Below are 20760 nucleotides of genomic sequence, written 5' to 3' on the forward strand. Positions count from 1 at the left end.
TTTTGTTAATCCAGTGCTAACAGGTTTAATCTTTCAATCTGTTGTTTTTGTTAACAGACCATTTGTTTTTCCTATGGGTAGACAACAACAGAAAGGTGCCTTTGAGTGCTTTTATCCTCACAAAGTGAAGCATTTCCCAAGCAAGAAATGTATGAACACAGGGAAGAAAACATACAGCGTTTCCACATAGTGATAGCTCCCAAACAAACATGCCTCTCCATACTCTACTTTCACATGTGTGTGAAGAAAAGGGGACAGAGTGCCCAGAAAAGAAATACAATGATGGAGGTGTGAAATCATCTCCTTCTGTGAGTGGATGCATCAGATTTTCATTCTAGAGTGAAAATGAATCCGTCGCTTCCAGCCACCCACCATTTCCCATTATTCCCTGAATATTTTTTCCTTCTGAAGTTAATGGTATTAAAAAATGGGTACTTTGGCTCTGGAAAAAATCCAGAGTACAGTTCTCCCTAAGAAAAATCGAAATCCTGCCTTTGTTTCCTCTCGTGCAGTAGGGTGGGATCTTGTAAGGGATGACAGACATGGTTCCCTGGCCACCTATGCTCCGCTCCAGGCTGTCAACAGCCAGGAGCCTGAACATCCCACCACCCACTCTCTACCGTACACTTGGTCTATACATATTTATAAATTTAAACACTTACGTACACATTTCAGATTAATTGGTTGAAGTAAAGACTCTGAGGTTTTTCACAGCCTAAGTTATTTAAAAATAGTGTCTCTCGTTTTTAAAACAGTGGGCTAGAACAAAATTAGGATTTGGCTTGACTGGAATTGAATTTTTGGGTGTAGCCATTCTTATCTGGCATCTCTAGAAAGTTTTCTTCAGTGAGTATATACTCCTATCTTTTTTACATTTCTGAAGTAGGTAACGCCTTTAAAGGGTTCCTGAACTCTCCCCTCTCCTGCCTTCCTCCTTTTCTCTCCTTGCTTCCCTGTCTTTCCCACCCTTTTTCCTCTCTTCCCCTTCCCTCTTCCTTCCCTCCCTGTCTCCTTCCCTCCCTCCTCTTATCAGGCTACCTATGATTTTCCCTTTAAGTAACCTGCCAATGGCTGAGGGTAAAATCCACAATCTGAATATTTTTTTGTTTTTTTAAGTTTTCATTTAAAAATATGAATGTGGATGCTTCCAATTGTGTCTGCTCATACTCTCTATTTAAATCAGGGCATTCTAGAGGAAAATGCCTTTTCATTGTTGGCAGCACATTCAGTTTCCCTTCTACTCCTCATTGGGACAGTAATGAAGGGCTTAAAATTGATCCTTTTTATTTTAAAAAAAATGGAGGCAGTGTCAAATATTTGAATTTGTCTCTATCATTTGTTTTCCACAGGTGGGGAGTAAACACTGCAAGCGCACATTCTGTAGGTGGTTATGATGGATAAATTGATTGTATGATGCAGAAATCAAAATGATGGAGGGATGATGATGATGCACAAATCAGATATCTTTGTGTGTCTTCTCACTTCTGAGATGGCATTAAGTCAGAGATTTTACCAAAGTGATTCTACATACCCTCGTCTACCAGAATAAAAGTTGCAGCTTGTGCAAATCCAGACTGGAAGCACAGAGATCTGTGCCAATTTAGAGAGGTGGAAAACTTCAGGTTGATATAGAGTTTATGAAGAGCTGAAAGTAAGATGGCTATTCCTGCATTTTATGAAATTTGCATGTGTGTATGTTTAGTCACTTCAGTCATGTCTGACACTTTGTGACCCCCACGGACCATAGCCTGCCAGGCTTCTCTGTCCATGGGGATTCACCAGGCAAGAATACTGGAGTGAGTTGCCTTGCCCTCCTTTAGGGGATCTTCCCAACCCAGGGACTGAACCTTTGTCTTCTGTGGCTCCTGCATTGCAGGTGGATTCTTTACTACTGAGCCACTGGGGAAGCCCAGTTTATGAAATTTGGGCATCTGCGACTGAGTGACTTCACTTTCACTTTTCACTTTCATGCGTTGGAGAAGGAAATGGCAACCCACTCCAGTGTTCTTGCCTGGAGAATCCCAGGGATTGGGGAGCCTGGTGGGCTGCCGTCTATGGGGTCGCACAGAGTTGGACATGACTGAAGTGACTTAGCAGCAGCAGCAGCAAATGCTAAAGAGAAAATACATGAAAGATGGAAAGTAAGAGATAAGAAAGAATAATGAAGAAATACTAGCAGTAAGCACAGTTCTGTGTATATTCATGTGTAGTTTTCATGGCTGAACTCTCCATTTTTTTTTAAGTTTCTTGTTTTTTTAGCAAAATAACTTTTAATATATATTAAATCTGGAACCAGAAGCATTTAAAGTAAGAACACTGCACCAAATGATGTCCAGTAATGGACCAAAGATGACAAATACACAAGTATCACATCCTTTTCAATATCAGGCATGACTCTACTGGAGGGTCATTGCCATGTAATTAATTGTTAATATCATGTCACTTCCACTACAGAAAATGCTCCCCCAAATATTTCATTTGAAAAGTTTTGTTTCCACCTGTTTTGGAATATTAGCATTAACAAATATTTAGCTTTGAAGAAATGTTTTCAGTTTCACTAAAGTGAAAACCAATATTATTATTGTTGTTTTTCCACCTTTTAATAACCTCTGAAACTGAAGAAATAAGTGATCTCACCCCACCTGTCTTTGTAATATTCCTTCAAAGCAAAGAGAGTCAGCTGAATTAAATTCTACATGCATGGATTTAGTACCTACTATGTGCAAGTATTATTAGGCCAAGCACAGTTTAGAAAGTCCCATATACACTGTGTTGTCATGTTTCGTAGCTTTGTGAAAGCTTCTGCTTTAGATTCAGTTAGAACATCAAGCCAGCATGAAGCAAAAGGGTACAGGAATATAGGGGGGATATGTAGGGTTCATGGGCAAAAAAGTTTCCTGATGCTTCAAGCCAACTTGCACACATTGTGCCCGTCTCTATCCCTCAGTGTAGGTGGGGATTGCAGTGCTATTTCCCCAGTGTCATCTTCATGAAGCAAACCCTTCTCTCCTTTTTTAGGTCTGAGTATTCAGCATACACTTTAATCCTTTGTGGTCATTCCTGGTTGAGATGACTAATGTCAGATTTTTCTTGACAGAACGTGGTTATAAGTTCCCAGACTTTATTTTTTTTGGGCTCCAAAATCACTGAAGATGGTGATTGCAGCCATGAAATTAAAAGACGCTTACTCCTTGGAAGGAAAGTTATGACCAACCTAGATAGCATATTCAAAAGCAGAGACATTACTTTACCAACAAGGGTCCGTCTAGTCAAGGCTATGGTTTTTCCAGCGGTAATGTATGGATGTGAGAGTTGGACTGTGAAGAAAGCTGAGCGCCGAAGAATTGATGCTTTTGAACTGTGGTGTTGGAGAAGACTCTTGAGAGTCCCTTGGACTGCAAGGAGATCCAACCAGTCCATTCTAAAGGAGATCAGCCCTGGGTGTTCTTTGGAAAGACTGATGCTGAAGCTGAAACTCCAGTACTTTGGCCACTTCATGCGAAGAGTTGACTCATTGGAAAAGACTCTGATGCTGGGAGGGATTGGGGGCAGGAGGAAAAGGGGATGACAGAGGATGAGATGGCTGGATGGCATCACCGACTTGATGGACGTGAGTTTGAGTGAACTCCGGGAGATATGATGGGCAGGGAGGCCTGGAGTGCTGCGATTCATGGGGTCGCAAAGAGTCAGACACGACTAGGCGACTGAACTGAAGTGACTGATGAGCAGTGTTCACAATGATAACATTTTGTGTTGATTTAGAAATTTTCAATTGATTCATAGTTCCTTCACATTTATTTCCTCATTGGATCTTCGAAAACAACTGTGTTAGGTAATCAAGGATACCTAGTACTTTTCCCATTTTGTTGAAGAAAAAACTATACACATTAAAGTTGTGTGGAAAGAATTGAAGCTGTGGGTCCCTTGCTCTTAGCCAGGGATTCCACCTACTGTCCTCGCTGAGGGTCCACAAACTGAGACCCAAGGGCCAAGACCAGCCTGTAGCCTATTTTTTCTTTTATGGTCCCATGAGAGAATGATTTTTAAATTTTTAAATGATTACATTTAAATGGTTTTATAAGTACTTAACCTAATAGCCTATATTTTATCTCTTGGTCTTAAAATATTTACTCTCTGGCTCTTCAAGAAAATGTTTGCTAAGCCCCTACACCATCTTCTCCAGCCTTCTTCCTATCCTACCCAAACCAGTCCCTCCCCAATTAGATTATTGAGTCTGTAAAGCAAATACCAACTCTTTTTTCTTTACGTATTTGGCACACCAGGTATGGATTTCTATGTGTGTAAAAATTTGGCTAATATTATTTGACCATTTAATTCACTCAGACAGACCCAAGTATGCCAATTATGCCTGGACTCTGCCTTGATTTGGGGTTAAAATTAGAAATGGGGTTGCAGTGGAGATAGAAAAGGTCTAGCTGCTGTAACTTTAGTGTCTGATTTCTAGCATAAAATTTGTTTCAGTCAAACCTAGGCACCCCAGTGACAGAGTTTTCTCTCGCATTGTGACATCCTAACGTAAGGGAAAATGTGTATCATGTTTAATTCCCTACCCTTCTCCATGGCAAGGTAATTCAGTGATTGCCTTTAGTTCTCGAGTTCCTTTTGCATCTTTTTTTTACATCTCTTTTGCATCTATGACTCTTTCAAAATAAAGACAATAGAAGGGACACTGTTGGCTAGAGAAACATGGGTTTCATGTTAAGAGCATCTTGAAAATTAGGCTGTTTCAGTGACCACATTCGCCATTCTGAAGATGAAATTCTCAGGCCTAAGTCATCATTTTAGTTAGAGCATAACCAGAACAGCCATTAAAACTGAATGTGGCCTTGTTGGGCTAAGACAGGAGGGCAGAGCAGTTACCCCAGGCTCAGCAGTATACGAGAGGGGTGTATCCATAAACACATTAAGTGAATTGGATGTAAAATGCAATAGGAAATGCTGTGGTGAGAAATGGATATTCTGCCTCTGTCTATCCTCGGATAGATTTTAGAAATTGTCTCCATATGGAAGGCAACACTGGCATGGTAGTAGGCATGAGTCAAACACTTCCTGCCTTGCTTAGCAAAATACGAGAGAATGCAGAGACTTGTAATCGTGGGAAAGTTTAACAAGGCAACTTGCAAAACTAAAGCATATCTGACTATCTCACTGGTGTTCCCAGTGAATTAGGTTTGAAATCTCGACCTAGGTAAATGTTTTGGGGGCAATAGTGACTTCTCTTTTTCCTTTTAAAAATAGTATTTATTTGGTGTGTTACTTTTCTGAATTATAAGATGTAACCCAGAATGGAAAACTTGGAAGATATGAAAAAAAAAAAATCTGAAAAATCTACAGTCCTACTCAGAGCCACCCACAGGTACTATTTCAGAACACTTAGTCTCAGTTTTTATTTTCTGTGTAGAGGTATAATTTTAGACAATGTTGAAATTTTGCTTTATTTGATTTCTGTTCTGCTATTTATTTTAATTAATGATGCAATGTGATTCTTTCCCCCTGAGCATTTTTAACGAGTACATCAATGGTGTTATAATTCATACCATAATTATATAATAATTTCTGTATTCATTCTTCTAGTATTAGCCATGTAACTTGCTTTAGTTTATTAATTTGTTATAGTAATTAATGTTGCAATGAATTTTTAGGAAGAATTTCTGGAGATGGGTTACTAGTTCAAGGGGCATAACCCTTTTCTAGATTTTAGAAAGCTTGTATCAACTTATATTCTTTTCAGCTCTCTATGAGAGCACATTTGCATCAACTTTCAAATGGTGAGAATTTATTTCTTTTCAGTCTTTGCCAACTTAATTGTTTAAAGAACATCTTGATTTTTTGATTCTGTTTTTCTCATGGGCTTATTAGCCAATTGTATTACCTTTGAGGGTTATCCATTAGTTCATCCTTTTGCCCATTTGGGTGGGGGAACAGTGTTCATTTCTCTCTCTCTTTTTTTAAATTGAGTTGCATGATACCTTAAAGCCCTCAGATCATAATATTTTAAAATTATTTTGCCAAGGAGAGTAAAGGGAATCAAGTGGAAGCATTCAGAATTAGAAATTCATAGAAGTTGTGGTTTTATATGAAAAATTAAAATAAATATAAATAATTCTTCTAAAAGATTTTTTGGGGTATAGAATATATTGAAGGTTAGGTCAGTCCCCACTGTAGGAAAAGGGGCTTGATTCTCCTCACATCTCATTTAAAATTAGAAGCTTCTGGTTTTGTCACATTTAAATATATAACCAAAATGTGGACTGAGCATTGCAAAAGGTAGATTTCTCTCTGTGACCAGACTTTTTGAGGCCTCCCAAATTGAAACAATTAAAGCACTGTTTTAGAATAAAATATTTTACATAATCAAAACCACCACCCAGATTTTTAAAAGTTAGCATTTTGCCACAGTTGCTCCACATGATTTTTTCCTGGTTTTCTTTTCTTTATGACAGAATAAGAAGTCACAGGCCCCGAATCCCATTCCCCTCTCTCTGAGTGTTTTGTTCCTGGCCAATTTATGCTTTTACTACCCATCCGTGTTTGTTCCAGTAGTCTTAATTCTGTGTTACAGCATGTTATCTTAAGCATCTGTTTCATTAACTTGCCTCCCATTCACTTAACGTTATTTTTAAGAAAGCATCACTTTTTGAAATATTAAGCATATATTTTCAAATGCTCTATATATCAGGGAATACCTGGCAGGGTAAATGTGGTGAAGTGACAGAATTAAAGAAAGAGCGCCCAAACGCTGCAGAACCAGAGGTCAAAGCAAGGAGCTGTTAAAACGTCTGTTCAATTGGGTCACTTTGCAAGTCGTACAAAATCATAAACCTGTTCTCTGACCTCGATGAATTTTATTCTAATTGAGTAAAAGAAAGTAGAAATAAACACATGATAAATTGAAACAGAGATTCTTTATCTTCTGAGCTACAGGGAAATCCCAAAACAGAGAGCCAAACAATTGTTAAATAACCCTTGTGTGCAGGAAAACTTTTTTAATGTCACTAGTGAGCATATGCTTAAGGGTCAAGAAATGAACTGACTTTTCTAATACTTAAAACCAGGATGGAAATACATATTTTTAGTAAAACACTAAACATTTTTTGGAGAAAAGCCTATTACTCATTGTGTTGAGGTTTTCCTCAAATAGCTATTGACCACCAGCTCTGGGCAGGGCACGTTTTGTATGTGTTAAATATAGCTTGCTGTTTCTGGAGTTAGGCTGAGTTCCAGTGGTTCAAGAGCATTGGTGCTCCACGATGAGCAGATTCTCATTTTGTGCCTCCTCCTCTTGCGGGGGTAAAATGGGGCTGGGAGGCCAAGTGTGTGTTGACAAGGACAAGCGAAGTGTACCGATATCAAGGATCCTCAGGGCTATTAGAAAAGAGGCTGTGCTATAGGCACTAAGCCAGAAGACATGGCAGCCATGGGAACACGAAAAAGGGACATTGGATCAGGGAAGAAAAAGTCAGCAGCCTTCTGGGTCACATTCCAGGTTCCATCTCTTCTGAGGCCTCACAAGATTTCTTCCCAAAGATGATGTTGCTTCTTCAGAAGTAGCCCACTTCAGATCTTTCTGGCTTTTAGTCTAATGTATATTATTATGTATACATTATATATGTATATATATGTATAGATGTATATGGCTAATACAGTCTTATCCAGCTTTGGAGGGTGTTCCACTTGGCATGCATTGGCAAGGTATCCTATACTCATACAAAGAAGGTCTCAGAGTTCCCTGTCAAAGTATTGGGATCATCCCATGCACAAATAGGTGCTCAGTATATATTTATGGACTCCACTATCCAGCAACTCCAGCCCTGCCAAAGTTGCCTCAGTAACATTGGGGATGGGGTGGGTGAAAAAAAACTAGGAGGGAAGAGCTAAAATTTGCAGTAAAATCTGAGCATAAAACTTCCCAAGCAGGAGAAGCCAACAGACTTCAACTGACTCAAAAAACTCACAAGATAAAAATTCTGTTCTCTGAAGAGAGGCTCCATTATTTAGTGTCCCCCCCCCCAAAAAAAAGCCTCATCATACTAGGTGTGTGTGTGGGGCAGGGGGAGTATATTTACCTGTGGATTGGAGTTTCCTTCTTTTTGATGACATTTTAATCTTGGATTCATTATTCAGTATGTAAACCATTTATATAATAGTTCTCAATTGGCTGCCATCCTTTTTGATGACCTGTCCTAATGGAGAAAGCAGCCGTGGAGAAAATCCAAAGCAGTTGACAATCCAAATGCTGTTAGATTTGCTTGTGAAATGCAAATGTTTGGTTTTCCACTGCAGGTAGGTTCAGACTCATGGGCTTGAGAGATATGTAGTTACATGGGCCCATTCCTCAGAAGGGCCCTGGTCCTGGTTTAATGCTCTACTGTAATTGCCTTGAGATTTTAATTGCTTTTGAACAAAGGGCTCCACGTTTTCATTTTGTACTGGACCCTGACAATTATGTAGCTGGTCTTGGCTTCAAATTAGCTTTTCTTAGACTGTAACATGATTCTGCATCCCAGAAGAAGTCCATGTGAACAAAAGGAAAAGGCTTCTCACAGCCAGAATGTGGCCAACATTCAGCCTGTGACTTTTCTCTGTGTGATACCCGCATGGCTGATGGAGATATAGCTGACATGTGCTGAGAGTCTTCCAAGTGCCCAAGAAGGTAAGATATTATTGGTACCTATGACATCAGACTTTAAAGGTCACAGAGAACAAATGTGTCATCCTCTGTAAGAATTAAGAAGGTATGGAGAAACCCACTCTTTAAGGCAGTATTTTAAGAACTGTATCACCAAGAAAGGTGTTCGAGTGTCCCGTTGTGAGTTTAAATCCTATTCTTGGCCAGTGACAAAGAGCAGACATGAACTGTGATTCATGGATGAAAGGTGATGTGGCTTGACCTATCTTGGTCAGAAGAATTTGTCCGGAGGAAGGCTTTTGATGCAGAGGAAACTGCAGAGAAAGCAAAAGTATGCGCACATCCTTTAGCTTCCTGAAGTGCCCTGTGACTTGTTCCTACAGAGAAGGCTTGCATCTCTCTTAGCGACCTGCCTTTCCCCATATACCCTGACATCCATTTCTGAGCCAGGGGTACCCAAGCAACCTTTAAGCCTTGATCCTCTCTCTCATATTTAATAAACCTTTGAAGTAATTCATCCTTTTTGCACACCCTCATAAAGAAAAGTTTGGCATCAGTGACCATGCCAAATGCCTACAGTAACAGCGATCATATATCCCAGAGTCATGCCATGCAGGTCTCAACAGCCACTTATTCATGTAACAGTTACTGAGCTTACCACTCAAGAGTTCTACTAAACTCTAACATATACATTGTATTCATTTCCTAGACTCATTGTAACAAATTACCTTAAACTAGGTGACTTGAAACAATGCAGCTTTATTCTCTTACATTTCTGGAGGCTAGAAGTCTGAAATAAAGGTATCAGTTGGGACCATGCTCTGTCTTAAAGCCCTAGGGGAAAATCTGTTCCAGGTCTATTTTCTGGTTCCTGGTAGTTGCTGGCAATCCTTACCTTATAGAAACATCATTCTAACCTCTGCCTTTGTCTTCACATGGCCTTTCTGTCAGGACACCAGCCATTGGATCTAGTGCCCACCCTTAGCCAATATGCCCTCATCTTAACTTAGATAATTACATCTTCAAAGACCCTATTTCCAGAAGAGTTTATATTCTGAAGTTCTGGGTGGACATGAATTTTGGGAGGATACTATGTAACCCACAACACATTCATTTTCTGCTCTCAAGTTGCTTGCCATGCAGAGTGGGAAAAGAGAAATACGAAATCATATTCTACAGATACAAAGGGGTAAAGCTCATAAGAAATAGACAGACAAAATGCTGTGGAAAGCTATAGGAAGGGGAGACAGTTTCCAGAGGGCACGATGAGGAAAGGCTTCATGGAAGAGGTGGTGTGGTTGTTGGATGTTGACTGGTAAGTAGGACTGAGACATGTAGAGAAAATATATGGAGAGAGTTTGGGAAACAACATGAGCTAAGGCAGGGAGGAGAGAATCAGAGGAGCACGTACATATATGAATTATTGAGCTTGGCTGGAAAATAGAACACATGATAATCAGCGGCATCCAGAAGAGTACCCTGGATAAGATGACAGCGATCATGAATGCCTGCTTAATGTGTGTGAACCTTGTTCATCAGGCAATGCAGAGTCACTGATTGTTTTAAAGAGCAGTGATAGATTGTGCTTTGTGTTTTAAGTAAATATGGCAGAAGTAAAAGGGATGCATTTATTCATTTCTTCTTTTGTGCAACACATATTTATTGAATACTGGACTCTGAGGAGTATGATAGATCTGAGAATGTGATAGAGAGTTGCAGTTGTCTTTCCTACACACTAAAAGCTTTCTGTCCAGTAAAGAAGACAGAGAACTTAGATACTATTAGGCATGTAATAATACTTAGGTATTATTAGAATGCAGCATGCCATGATGGGTGCCATGAGTACATAGGGGAGAAACATTTATTCTACCATGGAAAGCTTTTAAAAGCAATTGATGTTACAGCTGAGATGAGAGGAAAGATGGCAAAGTGGGCACTCAGAGTGTGGGCAACATGTTTGAAGGCTAGACACTAAAGCCATTAGGGGAAGCTACAAGAAGTCCCCCACAGGAGGAAGTTTGGTGTGGGGATGGTCAACACACTGTGGGTAGATGTGGGGGGAGAGGTCATAAATGAAGCAGGAGAGAGAGAGAGAGAGAGAAGCTAGTTTATACGCCACCCTGAAGGCAAAGACATAGCGAGAGCTGCATTTTAGAAAGGCTTGCAAGGGTTGTTTTGTGGGGAAGAGATTAGAAAGTGGTGGTCAATGGGAGAGAAAATGATGGCCAGGTTCAGGGCAGTAGCAGTGGAGACAGAGAGAACACTGACCAGAGAGCTATTTAGGAGGGAGAATCTACTGGACTCCAGAATGATAGAATGTAGAGTCTAGGAAGAGGAGGGAGCCACAGATGACCCTCAGGCATAGACAACCTAGTGAATGATTCAGGGAGTTAGAGGCCAGCTGAAGGGGTATGCACTTCTACTTCATTGACTATGCCAAAGCCTTTGACTGTGTGGATCACAACAAACTGTGGAAAATTCTGAAAAAGATGGGAATACCAGACCACCTGACCTGCCTCCTGAGAAATCTGTGTGCAGGTCAAGAAGCAACAGTTAGAACTGGACATGGAACAATGGACTACTTCCATATCAGGAAAGGAGTACGTCAAGGCTGTGTATTGTCACCCTGTTTATTTAACTTATATGCAGAGCACATCATGAGAAGTCCTGGGCTGGATGAAGTACAAGCTGGAATCAAGATTGCTGAGAGAAATATCAATAACCTCAGATATGCAGATGATACCACCCTTATGGCAGAAAGTGAAAAACTAAAGAGCCTCTTGATGAAAGTGAAAGAGGAAAGTGGAAAAGTTGGCTTAACATTCAGAAAACTAAGATCATGACATTTGGGCCCATCACTTCATGGCAAATAGATGGGGAAACAGTGGAAACAGTGAAAGACTTTATTTTGGGGGGCTCCAAAATCACTGCAGATGATGACTGCAGCCATGAAGTTAAAAGACACTTACTCCTTGGAAGGAAAGTTATGACCAACCTAGACAGCATATTAAACAGCAGAGACATTACTTTGCCAACAAAGGTCCATCTAGTCAAAGCTATGGTTTTTCCTGTAGTCATGTATGGATGTGAGAGTTGGACTATAAAGAAAGCTGAGCACTGAAGAATTGATGCTTTTGAACTGTGGTGTTGGAGAAGACTCTTGAGAGTCCCTTGGACTGCAAGGAGATCCAACCAGTCCACATCCTAAAGGAAATCAGTCCTGAATATTCATTGGAAGGACTGATGCTGAAGCTGAAGCTCCAATACTTTGGCCACCTGATGCGAAGGGCTGACACATTTGAAAAGACCCTGATGCTGGGAAAGATTGAAGGTGGGAGGAGAAGGGGACAACAGAGGATGAGATGGTTGGATGACATCACCAACTCAATGGATATGAGTTTTAGTAAACTCTGGGAGTTGGTGATGAACAGGGAGGTCTGGTGTGCTGCAGTCCATGGAGTCACAAAGAGTCAGACATGACTGAGTGACTGAACTAAATAGAAGGGGTATGTGTGGGGGAGAGAGATGGTGAGTTCAACTAGAGAATTTGAGGCTCTTAGGAGATATTTAGGAGGAAGCATCCAGTAAAGAGATATGAATTTGTGTTAACAGAATATCTGGGCTCAGATAACGATGCCACAGTCATCAACATATTAACTGGCAATTAAGTGTAAATTCCCTGGTAGCTCAGCTTGTAAAGAATCTGCCTGCAATGCAGCAGACCCTGGTTTGATTCCTGGGTTGGGATGATCTACCCACTCCAGTATTCTTGGACTTCCCTGGTGTCTCAGACGGTGAAGAATATGCCTGCAATGCGGGAGACCTGGGTTCGATCCCTGGGTTTAGAAGATCCCCTGGAGAAGGGAACAGCTACCCACTCCAGTATTCTTGCCTGGAGAATCCCAAGGACAGAGGAGCCTGGCAGGCTAGAGCCCATGGGATCACAAAGAATCAGACATGACTGAGTGACTTTCACTTTCACTTTTAACTTTGTGTGAGTAGAGTTGAAATAGTAGAGGGCCTAGCCCAAACCATGTGAGCATGTATAATGAAGAAATTGGCAGACAAAGGGGACCAAGGGATGTGGCCAACAGAGTGGGATGAAAACCAGAAAAGAATGGGTCATAGGACCCAAGAAAGGATAATATTTTAAGAAGGGAATTGTTGGTTCTTTTGAATGTAGATGAGAGGTCGAGTAAGATAAGAACTAAACAGTGTCTATTGGATTGAGCAGCCAAGTAGTCCTTGGGGCCCATTGGAGGCCATCGTCTGGCCTGTGGGATGTGCTGACCTCGAAGAGGAGAGTGGTGGTGTAAATGATAGATGATTAATAGGCAAGCAGTATAGAGATTGGGTAACAGGGATGATGGTGATATTATTGACAGGAAGGGACACTGATGGAGAAGTTATTTATGTGTGGGAAAGGGGAGATAATGAGCTCCATTACTTGCAATGAAAGCATCCTGAGGAAATCTCTTGCTTGTCTAAGCAACCCTAAGACAAACATCCTCACACATGTTCCCTTGGAGACCTGTGCAAGATCTTCTCTGCGGTATTGACAAGAAATGGAATTGCTGAGTTATTCTTAAGGTACAAGGATACTAAGTGCCAGTAAGAACTCCTAGGAAGCTCTTCACAAGGACTCTGTCATTTATGTTCCCAACACCAGTGTGTAGAAAGTTCCCATCTTTGCTACAGCTTGGTATTATTCCATTTTCTAATGTTTGCCAATCTTACTGGTATAATGGGATGTTTCACTGTTATTTTCAAATACATTTACCTGTTACTAACAAGATATTCATACTTTTATAAACATTCAGGCTTTATTCCTCCTTGTATTGCCTAGTCATAGCCTTTATCTGTTTTTTTTTTTTCTTACATGTTTCCTATTATTTTCTCACTGTTCATTTGTTCATTGCTTATTTTTCATGTTAAACCTGTATTGGTTTTAGACATTGCAAATAGCTTTTATTTATTAGACATCCATAATTTTGACCTTGTCAAACCCATTAATGCTTGTGCTTTATAATTCTTTCCCCTACCTCCCTCCTGCCTCATGGCAGTTTTTAACTTTTTTTTCTCTTCTTTTACTTCTACTTTTACCTTTCACTCTGCACTTCCTAATACCCCCCGGAAATCCTTTTGAATATGGTGTGACATAGGGATCTGCCTAATTTTTCTCCTGCTGGGGAATCATTTTCAGCTATAAATTTCTACTAATAAACCCCTGTTGGTTTTCTTTTGTGGGAAGCACTTGGTTTTCTTTGTGGAAGGATTTTTGATTACTGATTCAGTTGTTTTTGTTGGGATATCTCCTGGAATCTATAGATCCACTGGGAGGAAATTGATATTTTTTTCACTATTGAGCCTTCCCATCTATGAATGTGACATGGTTCTTTATTTGTTTAGATCTTTTCAAATTATTCTAGTAAATGCTTAGCTGTAATATTAGGCACATTATATTTTTATGCTATTATAAACCGTATCTTTGTAAAAATGTAATTGAATAATTTTTCATTGAATTATATAAAATATAACTGTTTATAGTACATTGATTCAGAATAACACTGCTAAACTATTCTGTTTAGATTTCCTTTTCACTTTTTAACCTTCACAATGATATCTATTTGATTAATTTTGTTGTGGCTTCGCCAATCATGCCTTTTCTTTCTCCTCCTGCACTAGCTGGAACCTCTAGTACAATGTTGAATAGGAGTAGTGACAGTGGGCATCCTTTCTTATTCCCAGTTTCAAATGGAAGGCTTTCAGTATTTCACCATTAATAAGATGTTTGCCAGAGGTAAATACCCTTTATCAGAGAAAGGGTATTTAATTCTGTTCCTATTTTGCTAAAAGTTTTTATATTGAATAGATGTTGAATTTCATCAAATTCTTTTTTACATCTATTGAGTAAATCATATCATTTTTCTCTTTAATCTGTTAATGTAGTGACTTATAGTCATTAATTTTCTAATGTTAAATAAACTTTTCATTTCAGGGATAAATCCTACTTGGGCATGACATATTATCATTTTTATATATTGCTGGGTTTGGTTTGATAATACTTTAGTTGAATTTTGCATCTATTTTTTTGAGTGATGTAATTTTCGTTTCTCATAATATCCTTGTCAGGGTTTGACATCCCATTTTGCTAGCCTCATCAAAGTAATTGGGAATGGTTCCCCTTTTTCCCATATTTTAGAATAGTTTTTATATTAAAATTATTTGTTCCCTAATTACTTGGTAAAACTCATCAGCAAAGCCATTGACATACTAAGTTTTACTTGTGGGATGGTTTTTGATGACTGATTCAGGTTTTTTTTTTTTTTTTTTTTTAATGTTTATGAGGATATTTAGGTTTTCCTTTTCTTTTCAAGCCAATTTTAATAGTTGTATTTTTCTAGGAATTTTTAAGTTTTATCTATATTTTCAAATTTATTAATATAAAGTTATGCATTGTAGTTGTTCAGTTAATAAGTTGTGTCTAACTCTGCAACCCCATGAACTGCAGCTCACCAGGCTCCTGTCCTTCACTCTTTCCCAGAGTTTGCTCAAATTCATGTCCATTGAGTCAATGATGCCATCCAACCATCTGATCCTCTTCATCCCCTTCTGCTGCCTTCAGTCTTTCCCAGCATCAGGATCTTTTCCAATGAATCAGCTCTTCACGTCAGATAGAGTATTGGAGGTATTGGAGCTTCACCTTTAGCATCAGTCCTTCCAATGAATATACAGGGTCGATCTCCTTTAGGATTGACTGGTTGGATCTCCTTGCAGTCCAAAGGACTCTCAAGAGTCTTCTCCAGCACCACAATTTGAAAGCATCAATTCTTCGGCGCTCAGCCTTCTTTATGGTGCAGCTCTCATATCCGTACATGACTACTGGGAAAACCACAGCTTTGACTACTGGGAAAACCATAGCTTTGGCTGTATGCACCTTTGTTGGCAAAGTTATGCATTACATCCCCTTGTTATTCTTTTTCATATCTCTAATATATCTGTAAGCAGTCTTCATTTTTATTATGAATATTTTTATATTTTCAATTTTGTTCTTGATCTGTCAGTTTTACTCATTATTTCAGAAATTAAAAAAATTTGAGTTTTTGTCTATTCATTCTACTACATGTTTATTTTCAAGTTCTGTTTATTAATGCTTTTTAAAAAATGTTCTGCTTTATACTTGTCTTAAAAAAAAAAGCAAAGCTTTTTATTGTGAAAAATTTCAAGCATGTGTGAACTAGATAGAATAGTAAAAAGAACTGTCAGGTATCCAACATTAACTTCAACAGTTATTCATATATGATCAACCTTGTTTCATCTATACCCCATCCACTTTTCCCCTGCCCTTTAGATTATTTTTGCGGTATAATCCCAAGAGCATGCCATTTCCCCCTAAACAGTTTAATATATATCTCTAAATGATGTGGAAAGGTGTTTTTTTAAAAAGTGTTTTATTTATACCTCCAAAAAAAAAGGTTTTTTTTCATCTTATTTTGGATAATTTCAAAAAAATATATATATATATATATAAATACAGGAAATAGTACAATGAACCTTAATGTAGCCATCATCCAGCTTGAGCAACTGTCAGTTCTTGATATCTTATTTCCTCTGCATCCTTCCCACTGCCTCCCACACACTATTTAAAGAAAATATTTATTTAAAGAAAAGTCTATTTGTATTTTTACATTTGCAGTTATCTGAATTTACCTGTAAGGTCTAAGGACTTCATTGCAAAATAGAGACAGAAAAACATTTTCATGTCTAAAACTTATTAGCAGTCCTTAATATGATCAAGTATCTAGTCAGTGTTTATTTTCCTAATTGTCTCTTTTTACTTTACCATTTCTTTGAATCAAGGCCCAGATTCATAGTAATATATTTCATTCAGTGATATTATCTTAAGTGTCCTTTTAATCTACAGTGACCTTATCTTTCTCTTTTACTTCTTAATTTTTGCTTTGTGTTATTTTTTTTTTTTTGAATCTCAAAACCTTTACTTGAATTATTATTATTATTTTTTTTTGGTTTTTTTTTTTTAATTTTATTTTATTTTAAGACTTTACATTATTTTATGTGTAAGTTCACTGATTAAAGAAGCCAAATTATTTGTCTTATAGATAGAGCCACAATTTGAATTTTGTTCTTTGCATTCTCCTGTTGTCATTTAATGTATCCTGTTCCTGTATTTCAAAGTAAAATAATAGTTAGATCCATAGGCTTCATTAGATAATGACTTGATTTCTTTTTCTAAAAATGCTCTAAGAGGTTAAGTACATTTACATCAGAATACATGCAATGTCTGAATTTTCTTTGTTGTGATGTTACAGATATTGATGTTATTTTTTTGATCCATTGATTCATTAGTGGTTATACAATAGCAATATTCTATCATTTACCTTCTATTTATTAGCCAGAGCATTTCTTAAAGCAAGGTAACTTTTTATCAGCAAATATCTGGTTACAAGTAAGGTTTATATAAGAAATAAAGGACATGATTCTTTCCCTTAGTTTACCAGTTTTTAAAATAATAAGTTGCTTTTCCAGAATACTCTAATGATGACCAGTGTCATCAATAGTATTATTATGAACTCTAGATTTAAATATGTTGATGTATTTTGATGTGTTGAGATTATTATTAATGCTGCTGCTCACATTGTCCCATTTGTGGCCAGTGGGAAACTCTTTAAATTGGTTCCTGTGTCCTTACAATACAGACTATGTCATGACTGACACCCTGGCTACTGGTATGACACAGTGTTCCATGTTCATCTTGTGGAATCTGACTCAAACTGGGAATCAATTATTTTTCCAAGGAGCACTGGCTCCTCTTAGTTGGAAATAATTAGAGACCACAGTCTCAATGTAAGACCCGCCTGTTGATAACAGGTTGGTTATGGTTTTTAAGTTTTCAAGAGACCATGTTAGAACAATTTTTAAAAATTGTTATTATCATGAGTTCATACTGATACTGCCAATCCAAATTCAGGGCTACCTGTTTTTGCTTACCTTCATCAAACTTATATCTGCATATCCTTTCTTCCATGCTGAAAATCTGTGCCAATATGGTTACTTATTTTTGTTATCCCATGATATGCATAGGGAAGTTTCAGAATAAAAATACCAACACTACCACCAATGATAAAATGCTTTAAAACAGTTTGACATATTTTAGAGTATTTAGATTTTAGGGCAGCATGATTTATTGTCAACTTACTGTATTTTGAAAACAATGATGTTTTTTTCTTTGAGAAGAGGTTTCTGTTAAGTGACACTATTTCATTTTAACTTCAATGTTTAAGGATTGCATTTTAAATTTAATGTTTTGTACTTTTACCAGATTCCAAAGTCAAATCCACAACAGAGAGTATATTCACAGTTAACATTTACAACATCTTTACTATCTACTCTACTCCCCATTCCCTATAGGTAGCAATTACCTTTTACTTATGATTTTTTTTTTACTTATTCTGTTCTTATATATATACATATTTATATGTTCACTTATGTATTATATTTCCCTTCTTAGGTAAATGGTAGCATAATATATATGCTTTCTTCTACCTTTATTTTTTCACTTAAAACATAAGAAAATAGATGATATAACACAATAGTTGACATGATACCACTGTCACATCCAAAAATTTAATATTTTCTTAATTAAATATCCAGTCAGGATTCAGAATTCTCAAATTGCATCATAAAAGTAATTTTTGTTCTTTTTTCAAAAATTAATTTTTTAATGAACCAGACCCTATATATATTCTATATGTTTATTCTATTCTCTCTTATATTCTATATGTTTCCTCTGCATCCTCACTTCCTCTTTCCCCTCCTTGAGCAGTTTGTTTAAGAAAAACCAGGTCATTTGTCATGTAGAGTTTCCTTTTTTTTTTTGTAACTTTAAACTTTTTATTTTGTATTGAGGTATAGTCAGTTAATAGTGTTGTGGTAATTTCAGGTGAACAGTGAAGGAACTCAGCCATACATATATACATGTGTATATATATGAATGCAGTCTAAATTTTGCTGATTGTGTATCCATGACACTGGTTAACATGTTCCTCTAACTCCTGTATTCCTAAGCAATGGTTCAGTTCAGTTCAGTCACCCAGTCGTGTCCGACTCTTTGCGACTCCATGAATTGCAGCATGCCAGGCCTCCCTGTCCATCACCAACTCCAGGAGTTCACCGAAATTCATGTCCATCGAGTCGGTGATGCCATCCAGCCATCTCATCCTCTGTCTTCCCCTTTTCCTCCTGCCCCCAATCCCTCCCAGCATCAGAGTCTTTTCCAATGAGTCAGTTCTTCGCATGAGGTGGCCAAAGTACTGGAGTTTCAGCTTTAGCATCAGTCCTTCCAATGAACACCCAGGACTGATCTCCTTTACGATGGACTGGTTGGATCTCCTTGCAGTCCAAGGGATTCTCAAGAGTCTTCTCTTACATCACAGTTCAAAAGCATCAATTCTTCGGTGCTCAGCTTTCTTCACAGTCCAACTCTCACATCCATACATGACCATAGGAAAAACCATAGCCTTGACTAGATGGACCTTTGTTGGCAAAGTAATGTCTCTGCTTTTTAATATGCTGTCTAGGTTGGTCATAACTTTCTTTCCAAGTAGTTGGATCAAAAAATCTTCTAAGCCTTTTGGGTATATTTTGTTTTTCCATTTCTATTTCTTAAGATGGATTCCTATTGCATTGATATTTAGCCTTCCTTCCTTTCTAAGGTGAACATTTAAAGTGATGTCTTTTTTGCTATATACAGTTTTACCTGCATTCTGTAAGCTTGAAAGCTAGTTTTTGTAGTGTTTTCATTGTTATTCAGTTGTAAACATTTGCTCATTTCTACTATGATTTTTTCCTTATTAGATTTCTTATTTACAAATGTTTTCTAAATTCTGAACCGATGGGGGTTTCAGTTGTTGTTTTTATGTTATTGATTTCTAGGTAAACTGCATATGGTCAGAGAACATATCAGCATTTGCTGTAGTGGTATAATATAGTTTATCATTTCAATCCTTTGAAATTTGCTGAGATTTGCTTTATCATTCATCACCGAATATATGTCCCATCTTTAAAAATGTTCCTTGAAAAGAATGTGCATTCTAGTCTGTAGTTGGTTGGTGCAGTGTTCTATATATTTAAGTTGTACTACAGGAAATTGCTGTTTTTGAAGGTCTAAATGAAACTTCTGCATTTTAAAAAGATATGCTTTATTTAAAATATATACCATCATCATTGAAGTTTTTCTCTGAGTGAAGTATTAAATGAACATTCCATATTTTTATAAAATTTGGCACTTTTAGGCTGTGCTGCTGCTGCTGCTAAGTTGCTTCAGTCGTGTCCGACTCTGTGCGACCCCATAGATGGCAGCCCACCAGGCTCCACCGTCCCTGGGATCCTCCAGGCAAGAATACTGGAGTGGGTTGCCATTTCCTTCTCCAGTGCATGAAAGTGAAAAGTCAAAGTGAAGTTGCTCAGCAGTGTCAGACTCTTTGCGACCCCATGGACTGCAGCCCACCAGGCTCCTCCATCCATGGGATTTTCCAGGCAAGAGCACTGTATAACTTACTAAAACCCTCTAGTGACTGCTTATCCAGTGGGATAGTTTTGTTTATTGGGAAGAACTCCAAATCCTGATAAAGGTGGTAGCACATTGGACAGCAGTCTAGTGAGAATGTTGGGCACACCCAGCTGTCATAGCCCAAGTCAGTTACTTTTGCTGTGGCGGTTAGTGATGAGTGTGGTGGAATGTCAGTGTGCAAAGTTTAGGAATGTGTCTGGTAATCAACGTGGATTGCTTTAAGATCATATTTTTGTTTATAAGTTCTAGTTTTTGATTATATGTTGCTGCTGCTACTGCCTAATTCAGGTTTTAAAAAGAATAATAAATTATGACTTTCCAGCACAACATGTAGTATTTTGTAATATAGTTATGGGTTTGGTCCTTGTTTGGAAGCTTCACTGACATCCAACCACTGTTCAGGTTATTTGCAATCATCATACAGCTAATGACTCACTCTAAAACTGGCTCTGTGATAGACAGTGTTAGGTGTAGCTCCAAATGTCTTGGTTTATTATTCATCAGTTGGTGTATTCACTTT

The 20760-nt window shown here is 38.0% G+C and overlaps 1 long non-coding RNA gene across 1 annotated transcript in view; it reads left to right on the top strand.

Annotated features, from left to right (window-relative positions):
• The window catches only part of LOC129631948 (uncharacterized), a 91732-nt gene extending 76208 nt beyond the window's left edge, over positions 1-15524 (top strand). The window contains exon 3 of the long non-coding RNA XR_008704240.1: positions 15162-15524. This is a non-coding gene — a long non-coding RNA (uncharacterized LOC129631948). The remainder of the gene's footprint in view (positions 1-15161) is intronic.
• The last annotated feature ends 5236 nt before the right edge of the window (positions 15525-20760 follow it).

This window comes from Bubalus kerabau, chromosome 17 (genome assembly GCF_029407905.1).
Source record: "Bubalus kerabau isolate K-KA32 ecotype Philippines breed swamp buffalo chromosome 17, PCC_UOA_SB_1v2, whole genome shotgun sequence".
Lineage (NCBI taxonomy): Eukaryota > Metazoa > Chordata > Mammalia > Artiodactyla > Bovidae > Bubalus > Bubalus kerabau.